The sequence below is a fragment of the Neodiprion virginianus genome, chromosome 4 (genome assembly GCF_021901495.1).
Source record: "Neodiprion virginianus isolate iyNeoVirg1 chromosome 4, iyNeoVirg1.1, whole genome shotgun sequence".
NCBI lineage: Eukaryota > Metazoa > Arthropoda > Insecta > Hymenoptera > Diprionidae > Neodiprion > Neodiprion virginianus.
Genome location: NC_060880.1, coordinates 6,581,103 through 6,599,610, shown reverse-complemented (window position 1 = coordinate 6,599,610; position 18,508 = coordinate 6,581,103). Strand labels below are relative to the sequence as shown.

Here is an 18,508-nt window from a genome sequence, read left to right as displayed (position 1 = left end):
ATCGTTTCATTATCAAACTCTACGTTCATTTGTTCCTTCTCGTTTTCTTCTTAAAACTTATTGAGGAAGGTCGTTTTTTTCGCTACCGCGAGGCGCGATTAAGCAAAATAAAAATTGTAAAAACATACACGCGCAATCAGAAAAAGACTCGTGTAACTGAATTTGAATCGCGGTCAATGAAATAAATTTGAATAGTATAATAAACGATCCTATCTATTTTCTACTATTATCATGATCAAATTTATCGCTGTTGCTGTTTGACTTTGCATTAATTTTACTAATTTTTTTTTTTTTTCTTTTCTTACTTTAAACTACGTTCTACGTAAAAAAAAAATATCTATTTATAACCCGCTGAGGGCAAAATTAAGAGAAAATCGAAGCATTTTTTTTTTTTACTTCTTTCTTTCCCTCTTTCTCCGCAGATATTACGTTTTATGCGCAACATGTGTGAAAATCGAGTTACTTCACTCATTCGATTGATAAAAAGTGAGGTCAGAACGCAAACAAGTTGGCTCGATTCTGTAATATCGAGTCACACGAATGTGTTACGGTATGTGAAAATAAAGTGCGTGTTACATGTGTTCTAGAAATTGAATCGTAGTCGTTTCTTCTTTTTTTTTTTTTTTTGTTTTTTTCGATGTTTATAGTTGAATTATAACTGATTTATGAATCGTTGTCGGTCGTTTTTTTTTGTCGTTGTTGCTGATGTCGTTACATCCGACTGTTTCTTTTTTTCCTCAGAATCGATCGTTCAATTAAATTTATCATAAATGACACTGTTTCATTCATTGAATTCTTAAATAATCGTCAAACAGACCTGAATAGTTACTAGGTCAATCAACGGTTCGGAGAGGATTAAATCACGCGAGATGAAACAGTGTTCGAAATTTGCTGGAAGCATATTCGACGCTAATGATTTCAGGATAGCCCGATCGATGATCAGGGACACTGCGGCGTAAAAGAATTTGCGTTACATACTTTGCGCGCATATATCGATAAAAAATCAAAAAGTGTAAAAGAAAAGTAAACAAATGAATAAAGACACCACTCGCGAGATGTCAAGGCGCGTCGGTTGTCACGATTTCGCAGCAAACTCGATGGCACAACACCTAATAATTTCTCGACGCCGTTAACCGCGTTTCTTTTCAACTTTCGTACCTTGATCGCTCGGCAAAACCACGTCGCGTAAAAAGTCGTCGGACAAACGACATATATTCAAATAAATTTTTAACTTTGGCATTTTTCTAATCTTCCCGATGTGTTTATGACAAATTATTGATTTACCGCCGAATTATCGTTCAATGATATCATTTTCTTACCTCGAAATTTCCTAAACGACTAAAACTCGAGCAATGAAAAATGGTACGCCTGAAAGAAGAAAAGCTTTCCATTCGCGAGTCGGTTGTTTTAGCTACATACGAAACAAATGACTTTACACTGGCTTTGAGCCAGCCTTCGGACTTCCCGTTTTCACACTTCTGGTACAAAGTTCTTAGAGAGAAAAAAAAGCATAATATACAATTCGAATTTCGAACTACAAATTCAGATTCATGATTAACGATTTCAAGGCCCTCGGATACCATATTACGTGAAAATACGACGATTTTTTTTTTTTTTTCGTATTTTGAACCACCATGACGGATCCACCATTACAAATTTTGGAAGTCTGACCTTGGATTCGTTATGTTATCGGTGACCCCAAAAAACCTCGACCTACCAATTTCTACCAAAACCCGTATATTTAAACATTTTTTTTAGCAATATTGGATCGCCATTTAAGATTTCGCAATCCGACTTCTAATACGTGATCAGCCACCCAACAAACCGACGATCATCAATATTCGTCAAAATTAAAATGTTTATAGTATTTTTTTTGTCCACTTATTGAATACGCCAAATTTAAATTTTGCAAATCTGAGCTTGGATTCTTGATAAGCGATCAAAAAAACGATACGGTACCAATTTTTCTTCAAATCGATTTATCCATTCTCAAAATATCATCACTTTTACTGGATTTTTTCGAATTTTGTTATTTAAATAATTGAAAAATTAGCGAAACGATCATAACGAAAATCTGATCAGTTTTCAGTTTGAAAAAGCCGCATTGATACAGACCAAAATCATTGAAATTCTGTAACTCGTTCTCAAGATGTCGTCGAACAAAAAAATTGATCACATACGTAAGTCCATCCGAAAATGATTAGAAATGATTTTCCAAACTACAAAACGTAGAGATTTAGCGAGAGCTCAATTTTTCATTAAAATAACTCACATTTTTCTGTGAGAACAGCAAGACGGGAAGTTAAAAAAGGCGAGTTTATCGGTGAATCGAGTTGTTCCCGCTTATTGACCGTTGTTTTAGTACCCCGATATATTTTACCCACTATCGGTTGGCGCGCACACTGTCGATATGCCTGGGATTCGGACAAACAGGGTTGAAAGCACGCGAAAGCTACAGTCGGGTGGCTTTGACTCGGTTTTCTCTGTGAAAGCACTGCACAGAGAGAGAGAGAGAGCGCACACGGAGTATAAACAAGTAAAATTGGCTTTGCTCGCCGAGCTGCTGCAGGTTTCAAAGAGTAAAAGTATATCACATATACGCCGCTCGGATTTTCAGTAACGGTTCGCTTTCACTTCCTGTACCAGACAATTATGTAAACCGTAAGCCGTAAACCGAGTAGCGGGGTGTTCGGATTTAATAACGCACGAGTAGAACAGCGGCGATTGCTAATCGTGAGACGGTCGAACGGTCGAAACCGTAACAGGAACGGAAACAATGAAGACGGGTTTCAAGTTGCCTCGAGATCCCGAGAGTCGTTTTTATATTCAATGAGATAATCGGTTGCGAAACGTTTCGTCGATTTCATTTTTCGTTGAAAAAATCGACGGAAATATAAAGAAAAAAAGAAATGAAACGAGCAGAAAACATCGTCAACTTACCTATAAGACGCAGAACGATAAGAATAAGAATGTTTGACAGATTTTTACTTTTATTTATTACCCTGTCGAAAGTAGTTTCTTTATTGGATATAAAATATTTGAATTTTGAGGAGAATTTTTTAATTTTTTTTTTTGGATCTTTCAGGGTAGTAAATAATTCATAACTTTGATTCGACAATGCCTGCACGGAGAGACAAAAGTCGTTAAATCAACCGACTCGATTTAATTGGATGAATTGATTGTGGCTTTAATCGTTAGTTTGTGAAAATAAATACACCGTAGTTAGCATGATAAATTCTATCAGGTCAAATAAACCAAACGAGTTACCTGCATTTAAATGCGAGCAATCGCTTCGACAAGTAATCTTTTATCGTCAAATAATTCAGTATTACGCGGAGTCAAATTTGATCCTTTTGAATCAACCCCTGCATGTGATTTAGTGAACAAAATGATTTCGTCAGACTAGGTGATTTTTATTCTCTCCGTTCAAAGTTGTATTTACATTGTTTAATACGTATGGTTGAATGAACTAAATGTGCCTTTTGTCGGGAACTTTTGACGATTGAAAGAAACAAATTAAGTTTCTTACTTGTTTCGCTTACTTATCCAAGTCAGCGAATATTATTCGACTAACTGCAAATACTTTTGTTGATTCAAATGCATGTATGAGTCTAAACAGCAACAAAATTGTTTTCATACAAATAGTTTAACGAATCCATCTACAATCACGAATAGGCTAACGAGTTCAGCTACTTTTGAATATTTTGTTCGTTGAAAGAAAAAACCACTAAAGTCGATCGTGTGAAGCAGCTGGGAAAACACGAAGGTAATAAAATCCAAGTTTCTAGCTTGTTGGATATGAGCGAAATATTTACGTCGAATAAATAATTTGGCGATTGGGAGAATTTCACTGGTCAAGTGAACTGTTTCATCGGCTTTTTCACTGCTTCCAAATTATTGAAATACTGATGAAAACTTCATGTCCATGCTTCGGATCCCGAAGAGAATCACGCGGCGTTTAATCGGTAACTAAAAATGCGTTTCTGAAAAATCTATCGACTGTCGTAATTAGGTTGAAAATTTCAATATTACTCTCGATCGGCATCATTCCAAATAATTGCCGGACTTCTTTTCGTTCCATGATTCGATCTCGTCGATAGAAATTTAGAATAATTATAACGAAACGTTACCTTACTTTATAACCTAAGAATTTGTTTATCCCAACGATATGAGACTAGAATCAACAAATAATTCGTTTCAATCAACGATTGAAACATTACACAGAACTGAATGTTCAATTTCTTGTACCTAGCTGTAATTTTTTCATCTAAATATTAATTTCCGTTAACTGAGATGTTTTTAAACCAACAGAACAGGATCTTGCATAGATCAAAAGTTTAATTTCTTGGATTAAAAATTAAGATATTCAGATTAACAAAATGATTGTCATATTCTTTAACTCGATGATTCGTCGACTGTAGATATCCTCGTATTTGTGTTAAACAATTATTCAAGCAACGGAATTACGTTTAATATAATTCGTGCGACTTTTAAATTGTTGTAACAATCAAATGTTCGTTTCGCCGTTTGTGAAGGCCGCATTTAGTTGATCGAAGCAATTTCTTTCTTTTGTTTCGTTTTTTTTTCCTTTCTCTATTCAACGACTATTCTCTCTCAATGCGCAGCCAATATCCTGTCCAGCCCAGTTTCCTGCCGGGATCGAGGATATATTTAACCGCATAAGGTGCATTCGGTGTATTTGAAGTATCCGATGTGTCAGCCAGTGTAGTTACCCCGATGCAGGGCTGAGCGGACTCGAGCCAGATATTCTATTTATACGGAACCTAAATAACTAAATAACCAACTCAAGTCGTCCGATTATACATCGTCAATCTTCCGCGTTAATATCGAGATGTCAGCGGCAAAATGCGAAGAGAGAGAGAGAGAGAGAGAGAGAAGAAGAACAAATTTTCACTGAGAGAAATTTTTAGTTTCGGTTACCGCTCAGTCCTTAACTATTTTCATTTTTTACCGCAATCGAAAAATATTGTTCTAAGTAGAAAATGAAAATTAGTTTTCTAGCTGTTACCGAAAAGTCTAGTATCCGTTACTATTCTTGCTCGTTACGATCACTGTTGCTATATTTTCTTGCAACCGTTGCGAAAATTTAACGCTCGTGCAACGATAAATTGAAGTTAAAGCCTTGTTTAACTAAAAAAGTAGAGTAAACCGAAGAAACTGATTTTGCGATGCAATAACCAAAAAAGGATCGACGATAGCGCAAAATGATTAGGCGTACCTCGTTTTTCGTAATGCCAACAATATTCAAGCGGTTTTTTTTTAACGATACCTGTGTTACTAAATTTTTCTAGTTACTGTAGCAAATGAAATTTTTCGCAGCGTTGCAAAGTGTTTTCACAGTCTTAACTCGATGCGAATGAATACCTCATTTGGACGATCAATGAATTTCTTGCGTATGGAAATTACAAGCATTGAAAATTACTCCCCTGCCGGCAGGCAAATTGCTGCTCAAAATGACGGTAGACAAAAATAGCGAAAATAGAAAGAAAATTACGGTGATGCAATAAATTTTAACCGACCGTCCGACGAAATCCATTCGCTCGATTCGGTCAATTCCATTTCTTTTTATCTTCATTTTCGTTTTCACAACGAGACTTTATTAACCGTTTATACACGCATGATGTAAGTTATATAGTTATATAATTATGTATAGAGACGATGTACGATCAAGATACAAAACAATACACTCAGGTGCACGCATTTAAGTATATTTTATATACACGATCGGACTTGATTTGAAAAATAAAGAAATGAAAATATTTTCAAATCACTTCTTATCGCAGTGTCTGCCAGAAATTTGTATGGTAAAATAATGGGGCGCTCGGTTATCTTTTCGATCCGAAAACCCGTGGCGAAACATTCGACGGTGTAAATTTGTATAAACTATGTAAGCGTTATACGCGCATATATATATATATGTATATATAACGGCGGTCTAGCTGAAGACAACAACGAAGAGAAGAAGGGACGAAGGGGGAATGCAGTAAACGATATGTAAGCGTGCCATAAGCGAAATCAGTTGCAAATGTCTCTAACGCGAACTTTCTAAATTACGTCAGGAAATCGCATGCAGGAGTACATGCCTATTATCCGTATACATACATATGTATACGCATACATATACAAGTGTGTAATACTCTTAAGGTAACCATGGATGAATATATACCATGAATGAAACAGATAATATATAAAACAGAAATGTAAAGTGAAAATTTCCATAATAGCGTTCTTCGATAGCGTCTGAAGATCCAATAACTCGATCTGAATATCCCAAAGCGAATTTGTTTCAGCGAAAGTTCAAAATTCAAGTGAGAAAGAGATCTAGATATACGTTATATGAAATAGAAACAATGAAACGAAAACGTTGACCAAGTTTTCACTTCTTTAAATTTCAATTAGGTAGTCACTTTTCTTTTCCGTTCAGTGTATAAGTTAACACAGTAGTGGATTTGTTAGAAGATAAAAAGAATCAGATGTTTGTATGATTAGTTGAGACAGAGTATCGAACGATTATACGCAACGCAATAATTGCGCGGACCTGAGATTCGTGCGATCCGAAATTCTATTTTCGTAATCGTATTGAAAACGTGGAAGATTTGTAAAAATTTAATGACGACGTACTTGTTTAACGTACGATAGAACGAGGCGGGGTTGAAATTTTGAATTTAAAAAATTCCAGAAGCGCCGAATTCCGAATTTTTGTGGCGAAATTTGAAGTACAGAAATGAAAATTTGACGAAACGTCAAAGTTTCGAATGGTCCGAAGCCCGACGCTCAAAGTTCGGAAATGGCTAAATTCCGAAAGGGCATAACTCGAACAAGTCAAAATTCCAAAATTGCAAAATCGAGAAAATTAAAAAATCCGAAAAATCGAAACATTGAATGATCCAAGATTTTCAGTTCTGCAAGTTTCTGGCTTAGTGAAATTTCACCAGTTTGAGCTTTTTGTTGTTTTGGATTTTCGATATTTTTACGTTCGAAATCCTGGTCATTCCGACTTTCAATTTCTCTCATTTTTCACACCCGCTAGTTGAGTAAACTACGCTGCGTGAATATATTTTAATTTTCGGACTTTTACTGTATCGAAACTTTATTTTTCCGAATGTTTCTCTACCGAAACTTGAATTTTCGGAACTTTGATCCGCCGGCTGTCCGACCATTCGAAACTTTGTTGTTTCTTCAAAGTTTGATTACTTTACTTCAACCTTCGCCGCTAAATAATTCGGAATTAGGCGCTTTCGGAACTTTTCAAATTCGGAACTTCAACTCCGCCCTCGGTTCAATGAATATCAAGTTTATATTCGAGGACGAGAGAATTTTCCCAGCAATTATTTTCACTCGCACGTTCGTCCTGCTGTATGCGACGATGCCTTGTATCATGAATAACGCATATCGAGTCAACCACGCGTTGCTTTCTGTTAAAGTTATCGCTATCTCCTACACGATTATCGCCAATGCAACCGCGTGTATCGAGCAACGCCTGATTTCTACGTTCAGGAAGTGCAGCTAAACCGTTAAATTCTCCGCCTCCGTATAACGCTTGCTACAAATTTATACAACTGCTTGTAACGTAACGCGGTTTATACATAAATAAGACAGTTCATGAACGAGTATGAAAAAATTCACCTGCTCTCCATGAGGTAATAAATTCATTTATCCCGTTTCCCTTTCTCTCGAAGCTCGATTCTCGATTCGAACATCTACCAGGTGAAAGGGAGAAATGTGAGAAATTTAGCAAACCATAATAAACAAAACGTACTCTTGTCTTAAAAAGCCAACTCCTTATAAAAGTCGTTCGACAATTGTGCAATAATAATGTTTCCCTGATGTTTCGTTACGTCAAGTGGTAACATCACTGTCTAAAAAAAAGAAAACCGCTTTTTTCACCATTTTCTTACTTTTACTTATTCTGCATGGAAGAAAAAGTCATAAGATAATAATATTTTAGGAAGTTATCAGGCACGTGTTTAAGTGTAATAGATAAAATTGTTCTCAACCAATATTAAAAAATGGCGACACTGGCGCAATTCTCGCGAATCAAATTGCATATTTGAATCTGGAAGAGAAAAAAATAAAAAAAAAAAATCCTAATCTACGTATCAATAGCTATAGAAATACGCAGGATATTTCGAAAATATTGATTTTTGTGTAATTGGCGAGTATTCGAATGAAAATGTACAATATTCGATCAAAGAAAGGGTACTTGTTTGTTAGTAAATAACTTTTGAATTAATTTATCAAAAATCCACCACGCATTTATACGTAGACTAGATGACGTTTTTTTTTTCAGATTCAAATTTATACCAGTTACATCGCGTGCCGCACGTTTCGCGAGAACGGCTCCAGTGTCGTCATTTTTGAAAATTTGTTGTTAATAATTTGTTTGGATTATTCTTAAACACATGCCCGATAACTACCTTGAATATTATTGTCTTATTACTTTTTGTTCCATTGAAAAAAAAAACAAAATTTCAAATTTTTAGGCATTTACAGTGGTGTTACCCCTTAACGTTCCTTCATGGTTCTCCAAGTTATCTCCTCTCGTGGTCCTTTTTCAGTCCAACGAGGTCCAGGCGATACACGCGGCCACGTTAACGGGCACCTATAACTTAACGTAAAAGAGCGCAGAGCATGCTTTCATGGAAAGCCAATAGTTATTATATCCGCGTGGGTGATTTGAGAAAGGGGTCGGAATCGCGGGTTGGATCGTTTTGCGGTCCGTCGTCGTCCGGCCGAGGAGGAAGTCCAGTCTGCTGGATGCGGACAAAAGATGAAAGTAGGTGGGTCCGACGGTGCCACACTCAGTTTTCAGGACTGTTTGTTCGGCGATGCTTCCACATTTCCCATTATGAGAACACTGCACCTTCTGGTACAATGACTGCATTCGTTATAACCTTGCGTACTCGGCATGTTCCAGTTGCCGAGCACTCGGAGTAACTTATTGCGTCCTGTTGATGCCACGCAAAAGGGATTCGGGAAAGCCGGGCGAAAGTCATCTGGCGTGGAAAAAAAGTGCAATGATTTCGTCGGTGCTCGGCGGGAAATTATCGACGAAATTGGATCCATCTTCTGTCGAATATCTAATCACCTGATAAATCGGGACTCTGATACACGAGTCAAGCTCGGAGTTTGTGGATTTCAAAGGTTTCGACCAAGCCGAAGGATGTCGAGCTGCTTTTAGCAACTTCGAATGAAAAGACTTTGGTTAAGTTCGAGGGACTTGAACATGACTCATGAGGTGCTTTACCACTTCGAAGCAATTGGTACTTGGCACAATTTCAGATGGCTTTGAACAAACTCTTGTACAGTAATTAAGGAGACTCTAATTGGTTTCAAGTTACTAAGGAGCGAATGAGGGAATTCAGAACTTGGAGTGATTTGAAAGGAATTGAGACATCGCTGGAAAATGATCGATGAAATTGGATCTATCTTCTGTCGAATATCTAATCACCTGATGAATCGGGACTCTGAGACACGAGTCAAGCTCGGTGTTTATGGATTTCAAAGGTTTCGACCAAACCGAAGGATGTCGAGCTGCTTTTAGCAACTTCGAATGAAAAGACTTTGGTTAAGTTCAAGGAACTTGAACATGACTCATGAGGTGCTTTACCACTTCGAAGCAATTGGTACTTGGCACAATTTCAGATGGCTTTGAACAAACTCTTGGACAGTAATTAAGGAAACTCGAATTGGTTTCAAGTTACTAAGGAGCGAATGAGGGAATTCAGAACTTGGAGTGATTTGAAAGGAATTGAGACATCGCTGGAAAATGATCGATGAAATTGGATCCATCTTCTGTCGAATATCTAATCACCTGATAAATCGGGACTCTGAGACACGAGTCAAGCTCGGTGTTTATGGATTTCAAAGGTTTCGACCAAACCGAAGGATGTCGAGCTGCTTTTAGCAACTTCGAATGAAAAGACTTTGGTTAAGTTCAAGGAACTTGAACATGACTCATGAGGTGCTTTACCACTTCGAAGCAATTGGTACTTGGCACAATTTCAGATGGCTTTGATCAAACTCTTGGACAGTAATTAAAGAAACTCGAATTGGTTTTAAGTTACTAAAGAACGAGCGAACGAATTCAGAATTTAGAGTGATTTGGAAGGACTTGAGAGTTGTCGTCAAGTTTCGAATCGTTTGCATCGATTTCAAGCTACAGAACTGGCTTCACAGTCCGTGGCGTAACTAATTCAAATGACTTTAAGCGACTTGACCGAACGACTTCCGAGAACTTGGAACGAATGGATGAAATCGTTCATGTACTAGAGTTTTAGATGAATGTTGCTTGAACTCTTTTCGATGCCGAACCGCCTCTTCCGCTGCGATGAGACTAGAAACACAGTTACTTTTACGAGGATTACAATGAACTGCAAACACGTGTATGTATGGAACTTGAAGCCAAGGATGACACGTTACACGAGCTCCACGTGTGCATAATGAAAAGGCTTAGATTTCCGGGTGACGAGTGTGCGTTCGTGTACACGGCCACATTCCACTGCACTGAGCGTGGAACTACGTGGATGTGGATCCATGAGAATGGGCTTATTTGAACGTTCTTTATCGCGTATCAACGATGTAGGATGTCGTTGCCGAGTCGGAGATAAGGTCGAGCGACAAGGCGTGACCCGTTTTTGCTCTTTCGTTTCGCACGAAAGTCACTTTTAGCCCATTCGCAGCAGTGTTCCAGTTACTGAGCATCTCGTATTGTCGAGTATGAATATACATATACATATATATACATATATATATATTAAATAATGTATACCCGGAGGCTCCTTCAAACTTTTTTAAACAACGCGTGACTGCTGAAACTGTTTATTCCCACTAGGAAATACTTATCAATGGTTTAAAAATCCGTTTATGAAAAATCGAGAACCATCAATTCGTATGCACCGTTAAATCAACCGTATTCACCCTAACGCTGCACACCGGGGTCAAACGGACCCCACGACATCCTCACAGTGGATTCTACGTAAAAATCGTTGATTTATTCTTTTTCTCAAACATCTGTGGCTTGAGAATTAGTTGGTCAATTTTCTGCTAAAAGTATCGAAAATTCAGTGTGTGGTGGTTTTTTTTTAACAGAACGATCAATTTTCCGGTATTTTGTTGTTTTATGAATTTATTTCAAGACTAGTCCTAGGCTATGATATTTGAGAATTTTCAGCTAAGTAGACTGCTTATTATCACGTTTCAAAATTGGAACAGGAACAAATACGAACTTGTAATGACAAAAGTTTACTATCTTCATTTCACAATCAGCTTTAATCTCCACAGCCTTCGAATCATTCATGTTAATAGCCCATCAAATTATTCACAAAGATATGAATCTTGACGTAAGATATTGTGTACCGTTTGTTATCGCCCAGTTACCGAGAAAAAGCGTCGCTAACATTGAAATGTCAGTAAAAGGCTAAACGGGTTTGCCAATTCTAATGCAAATTTATAGGGCATTCTAATGCCAACACAATCGGCTTTCGATCTCTCAGTTTTGAATTTTATTAAAACCTTTTTAGGCGGTAATTTCATTTCTTTATCATTCCTTATTTTTTTGCAACCCATGTATAAGAAAAATATTTGAGACGCAAACATTAATGTTTGAATATGTTAAACATGTTGAAAAAACTCTGAAACCTTTCCGACTGCGTAAGAAACGTACATACTGTTCGAATAACGTAAAAAGTGTCATTGATTTTGGAGAAATTTTTTCAAAAATATGATTCAAAATGTTTGTTGCAAATTTTAAGAGACTTGCTGAGTAATCTTCGACATTTTTCACCATGTTTAACACCGCTGACAGGCAAACATCCAAATCGTTTACCTCTCGTGGCAATGAGTGTAAAAATAACCAGTCGAAATCAATTTCAAATATCTCAGCTTGTAAGAAAGCTATCGAGATTTTTTGTTTCAATTAAAGTTCAAACAATTCCGCATAAAATGGTTGTATTATGAGAGTAATTAAGTTGAGCTAAACAAATAAAAGTACACGTTTAATGAGTTCAATCCTTACAGTCTGCACAAGATTTTTGTGGGGCGAAAACTTTACCCTCATTGCCTGTCAGGGGTTAAGCATTCATTTTTGTAAAAAGCAAAAAAAAAACATGACATGAAATGACAAAGCTTGACCTTGACTTTAGTCTCGCTACGTATGTAACATGATGGTAAATATTTATATAAACATGTATCAAATTGACAATAAGGAAAAAATACTTTAAGAATAAACGCAACAAGTAGAACCAAATAATACAATGAAAAGAAAAAAAAAAAAAAAATTCGACAGACAAAAAAGAATTTGCGAAACTAATTCACCGTACAAAATTTACACTCAATTTCAATTTCTGGGGAAGAAACGTTTCTCTTGTATAATAAATGGAGGAGTGGACGAAACGATTATTAGGTACAGAAAATTGACTGTTGCATCAAATGATCAATTGAATGATCAAAATTTAATTAACCGCGTCTCGGTCTCACCGATTAACGTAAGTGTTAATATTTTTGATAATTTAATCGTTGGATAACCGGTCACAAAAGTTGATCCATTTTCAAAATACAGAATAATTTGTAATCGAATATGGGAAAAATCTCGACAAGAAAACTTTCAAGGTGAATTCAAACGATTCAAAAATGATTTTAAACGGTTTCAAACAAATTTCTGAGTTTCAACCGATTTCAAAGTAATTTGAACCGGTTTCAAACTAACATCAAGGAGCTTCAAAGACTTTCAAAGTGATTTCAAGCGACTCAAAAATGATTTCAAACGGTTTCGAACTAATGTGAGTTTCAAATCGATTCAAAAGTAAATCCAACCAGTTTCAAACTAACATCAAGAAGTTTCTAACACTTTTAAAATAACTTCAAACGATTCAAAAATAATTTCAAACGGTTTCGAACTAATGTCTGAGTTTCAAATCGATTCCAAAGTAATTCCAACCGGTTTCAAACTAACATCAGGAAGTTTCTAACACTTTTGAAGTGATTTCAAGCGATTCCAAAATGATTTCAAACAGCTTCACACCAATATCTGAGAATATCAACCGATTGCAAGGTGATTCCAACCGGTTTCAAACCATCATCGAGGAGTTTCTAAAGCTTTCAAAGTGATTTCAAGCGATTCAAAAATGCTTTAAAAATAAAAAATCATAAAATGAAAGCCACTACACTGCAGGTTGCGAAGAAACGTGATTGTATACACAATATGCATACAATTGGAACAAAGATAAGTGCAGTATATATAAATCCAAGTGAAGTGAAGTATAAAGTGAAGCGAAGCGAAGTGAAGTCGAGGTCATCAGAGGCGTCGCGCGTTCCGAATCGTGCCGATTTCAAATCAAGGTTCAATAAAAATCAGGGCCGGATGGCTGCTGCTGGTGTACTTTCGCTCATGGCAGTTCAATCTCTCGGTTTCTTTGTTCTTAATCTCGTTTTCTTCGTTTTTATCACCTTGTCTTCAATCCAATAATCTTCTTCCGTCGATTTTATACGCTAGAGAAATCAGGCCTCGCGATTCGATAAATCAACTGTAAATGGCTGAGATATTTGATCGATTAAATTAAAAATGCAAGTTCGTATGGTTGGTTTTTTTTAAACTAAAACGGTAGTAAAAATTCTGTGTTTGATCATTATTTATTATCGTTACCGAAACTCAAGTTGCATTTCTTTTCTCATAATCAAATTTAATCAACTAATTGCCAAACAAATTCATTGTGATAATCGTTATTGTCTGGATAATATGATATTAATTGTCGATAATTATGATATTTTTGACTAAAACGAGTAAATGAGGATACTGAGCAAAAAAGAAAAGCAGAAAAAGAAGTATGAATATGAAAATGAGAACTGTATTAAAGCATAAGAAGTATAACAAAGAGAAACAAAGATTATTTAACTGTGAAAAATGTGCAACAATCACGTCTTTTCACGCAAGTTTTGATTCTACGGATTAAAAGTCGCAGGAAAAAAAAAAAAAAAAGAAAAAAACACGGCAACAAGTGGGTCGAAATCTATACTGTTTGCAATAATACATGATGAGATGCACACCGGGAGAATGTACAGACGTCAGGCGAGGAGGAAGAGGTTAAAAATATATGCAAAAAAAACGCACACACGAATGCCTCAAGCGATTTACATAATTGAAGCAGAGTAAATTCGGCCGATGAACGCGTGCGCTTAATTTCCACGCCGATATAGGATAATAAACATCTCATTACATGCCCCGCACCTATAATATAAACCTGACCGCGGTCTAGAAATCGACAGCCACGAGGATTGAGGGACGAGTAGAGAGGATCTTTCGATCGGTATTGTGAAATTGCCTGAAATGAAATGATTTTTTGTACGTAAAAGAAAACTCGAAATCTTGGCATTCACTCGAGAACTTTCTTAAAGCATTTGTCAACCTGTCAAAGAAGATTGTTAAATCACCAAAAAAATAAAAAACAAAAGATGAGTTCTCGAATAATTTAACTAAAATATGGAGCAAGATTAATTAATTTTTCTTTTCTATTTCTTGTACTTTTTTCAACTCTAGATACATGTACAACTAGATTAAGTTAACTCTCGGATTTAATATTCTAAACATGTCGTAAAGATAAAAACTTTTTCAACGACGTCTGAAAGAGAAATTGTTTTACTCCAACTGTTTCGTTCGGGGGAAAAAAAAAAAAACATATGTCGTCTCCGGTGGCGAAAATGTCGTAAAATTTATGCGCAGGTGTGTAAAAATTTCAGCGAAATAGAATTTTTCACTCGTTAGCCGGGAGCAAAGAAGAAAAGACAAAAAAAAAAAAAAAAAAATCGGAGCAAAAATTGTCCCAAATAAACAAGAAGAAGAGAGAAAAATTTCTCTAAGCCAAGTTAAGTTAACAATAAACTGAGCACCGGAATTTTATTCCCTTTTTTTTTTAAAAAAAAAAAACTTTTTCTTTCAAATCTAACTAACAAATTAATTTTATAATTCCGATCGTGTCGGTTGAAAGTAAAGAATTTCATCTCCAAAAACTCGTGGCTGCGGTAAACGACAAGTATTATTTGGTATTTGCACAAGCTGTGCATGCACGGGAAGAACAAATTATCTTTCTCTTTCTCTTTCCGTGAACGTGAAGGAAAAAATTTAGAGGAAAGGAAATTAATTTTTGTGCGACGGTAGTAATAAAAACAACAACAACAACAACGACAACAATAACGTTAATTGGCGTGTCACATGCACTGTTTATGATTTACGATGAAAGTTGTTCGTTACGGGTGTTGAAAGTTTGTTAAGTTCGTACAGTCGAGTCGAGTCTCGAGTCTCGAGTACGTGACCTGGTTTTGTCACTGAATACACTCCTCCCGTATGAATGCAGGGTCGGTTCGTTTAAATCAAGTAGGCCAAATGAGTGTAACACACATAGGCGCACGAACACGAATTAAAGATTCGAAAAAAAAAAAAAAAAAACAGAGGAAAATAAAAACAAAATTCATGTGTATATTAACGCAAATATAAAATTACCAATAACAATGTGCGCAATAATTATATGGAGCATATGGGTCACGCAATTGTGTACTGTTCCTAATTAGCGAGAACTCGATGCCTCCCCCTCCTTCGACCTAACGTTTATCGAGACGAAAAAAAAAAAAACAAATTCTGCGCAACACATTTTAGCGATATTTGATTATTTATGCAAAAATTCGACGAACCAACGTGACCGTGTGACATGATAGTAACGAATTGATTTGACATTTTTAAACTTTCATAGGATTCGATAGTTTGATTGTTAAGCTTTTGAATTTTCAGTTTTTCGAAGGAAAATATTTCGTCGCGTGTCTTTTTTCCATATATTTCTGACAGTTGTAGAAATACAACTTGAATGGCACAATTTGCAGTTTTTCATAATTTCCTTCTCTTCCGTTGCAACACTTTCACTCGCGCAACGTCGTTTTGAAATACTCAAATACGATAAAACATGAAATTTTCAAACTGTACAAATTTTCAGGTTTTCCAAATTTCTTATATAATTTCCATTTTTCAATAGTGCGATGTGAAAAACATCCAAGTATAAAAGTGCGGGGTAATCAAAATACCACAAAAAAAAAAAAATTATAAAAAATAACAATAATAATAGTTTAAGCATCGAGGTGTTCGTTAAATCATTTTTTTTTTTTTTTTTTTTCATAACCGCGTAACAAACGCGAAGCGTGAATAAAAATTACCATGAAAATGTGGTGATAAATTTGAAGGGGTGAGAATTGATATACTTGTAAAATTCATGAAAGACCACAGAAGCCGGGATGTGAATTTTCAATCGCAATCACGTCACAGCGACGCATCGACGTCGAGGATTTTTATTTTGACAGCTCTGCACTTCAATCGGCAAATCCGATTTAGTCGACGTCGAACGGTTTACGTAAGTATGTAACGTACGCGGATATGTGTGTGTGTGTGTGTGTGTATTTATATTCGCGTGTAAAACGAATACCTGTGCATACATATTTTGCGATACATAATATCAAGGGCATGCCGTTACAGCAGCTCGTAACTAGAATTCAATTTTCCGAGCAAGCGGTAAAGATTGTGCGATAAACCGCGGCGGAATGTGGTTTGTAATTAATAATCATATTGTATGTATGGAAAGAAAGTTGATGTGGGGTTAAAAATTTTAAATAAATTTACCATCATTTTCAGGTCAAGTTAATTTGCTTAATTTTTTTGAATCTAATACCGTAGAAAAAAAAAAATACTTTCTCTCATAAAGTAACAAAAAATTATTTTAATTATAGAAATAAAAGTAAAAAATATAAATAAGAATAGTCAATTTATAGGATATATTTATGGAATGAAAGAATATTAGAGTTTTCTAATATTTATAGTTTGGCTAAGTATTATTTTGATAAGTTAATTTTTTTCATTAAGAATATTTGATAATATACGATAAAATGATTTAATAATGTTTCAATAATGTTCTTACATACAATAATTACACTTCAAACCCGTTTGATCTCAAATCAAATATCGTATAAAAATGCGTACATAAAAAAATGTCTAAAGTTTTCCCGCGAAAAGAGACTTTCGAGGAAGTAATTTTTCGACCGGCCATTCGTTTAATTATCACGTGGCAAACAATTTCGAACGACTTTGAAATAATTTCGAGTGGTATAAAAATAATTCTACCTGGTTTTGGACTAGTATCAAAGAGTTTCTCATACTTTCAAAGTGATCTGAAGCGATTCAAAAATAATTTTAAACAGTTTCGAACTAATTCAATCGATTCCAAAGCTATTCCAACCGGTCTCAAACTAATATCAACGAGTTTCTAACAGTTTCAAAGTGATTTCAAGCGATTCAAAAATGATTTCAAACAGTTTCGAACTAATTCAACCGATTCCAAAGTAATTCCAACCAGTTTATAACTAATACCAAGGAGTTTCTAACACTTTCAAAGTGACTTCAAGTGATTTAAAAACGTTTTTAAACGGTTTGGGACCAATGTTTAGGAGTTTTACCCGATTTCAAAGTGATTTCAAATGGTTTCACAATAGTAACAAATGGTTCGAAACTAACGTCAAGGAGTTCCGAACGATTTCAAAGTGGTTTCAAGTAACTCCAAAAGGTTTCAAACCAATCGTAACAAGTTTCTAGCGTTCAAATATAGTTTCAAGCAATTTTAAACGTCTTCAGTCTCATTTCGATGTATATCGAAGTGATTTCAATCCAATGCAAGAGGTTTCACGCCATTTCCGAGCAATTGCAATCACAAGTGATTTGCATTTTCAACGAGTAATTTTCATTACGTTCATATGCGGCTAAGACCTTGATTCCGATATGCTTTATCAATCGTAATTGATTCCTCAGTTTCGCATTTCCATCGAACATATCTTGAATTACACCCAGAGGTGCGGTACAGCCGCGTTCAGCAACCCAACATACAAGCGTATATAAAGTCGATTCGATCTTATTGACTTGCCGTTAATTCGTAATTCGCTTCAACAAGCCATTGTTTGTTTGATACTTGCCTTGCAGGATTGACCGCTCGTGTATCGCATGCTGTTTCTTTATGCGTGCGTGTGTGTGTGTACAAATGCAATATAGGTAGGCGAGCAGGGCTGACCGAGGACTGTTGCCAAGCAAGGAAAATGCTGATCGAGTATCGGGTCAACATTGCGTAAACTCGGTACAACAATGAATTGTACGGTGCATCATCGAATCATGCAATCGATGATCGCCGTTTCTCCGCAAGATCCGATTTATTTCGATCACTGTACCGCGTACGCCAGTCAACCTGCATCCATCATTATTGCTCGATCATTATGCGAATGTGATCGAACTTCGCCCATGTTCCAACCGGCAAATATCCATAAACGAAACGGTAAGAAGCTCGGGATTAACGGAGATGTACATCCTGGATTCCAAAACCTGTTACGTTCAGTGAATTTTTGACGCGAATACCGATCGCGGTTACAATTTAACCGCTGTTTATAAAATTCGGTTTGAGCAAAAGTGGCAGCA

General features: G+C 36.0%; 1 protein-coding gene across 4 annotated transcripts in view; it reads right to left on the bottom strand.

The window, feature by feature from the left end:
• Positions 1–18,508, bottom strand: part of LOC124303819 (origin recognition complex subunit 2) — a 143,773-nt gene that overhangs the window by 55,154 nt on the left and 70,111 nt on the right. Inside the window, exon 12 of one of the 4 annotated variants that reach the window (XM_046761530.1) lies at positions 13,458–13,509. The exons of the other annotated variants lie outside the window; for them this stretch is intronic. The gene's annotated coding sequence lies outside the window, so the exon portion shown is untranslated. Of the gene's footprint in view, positions 1–13,457; positions 13,510–18,508 lie in introns of those variants that run through there. 4 annotated transcript variants of the gene reach the window in all.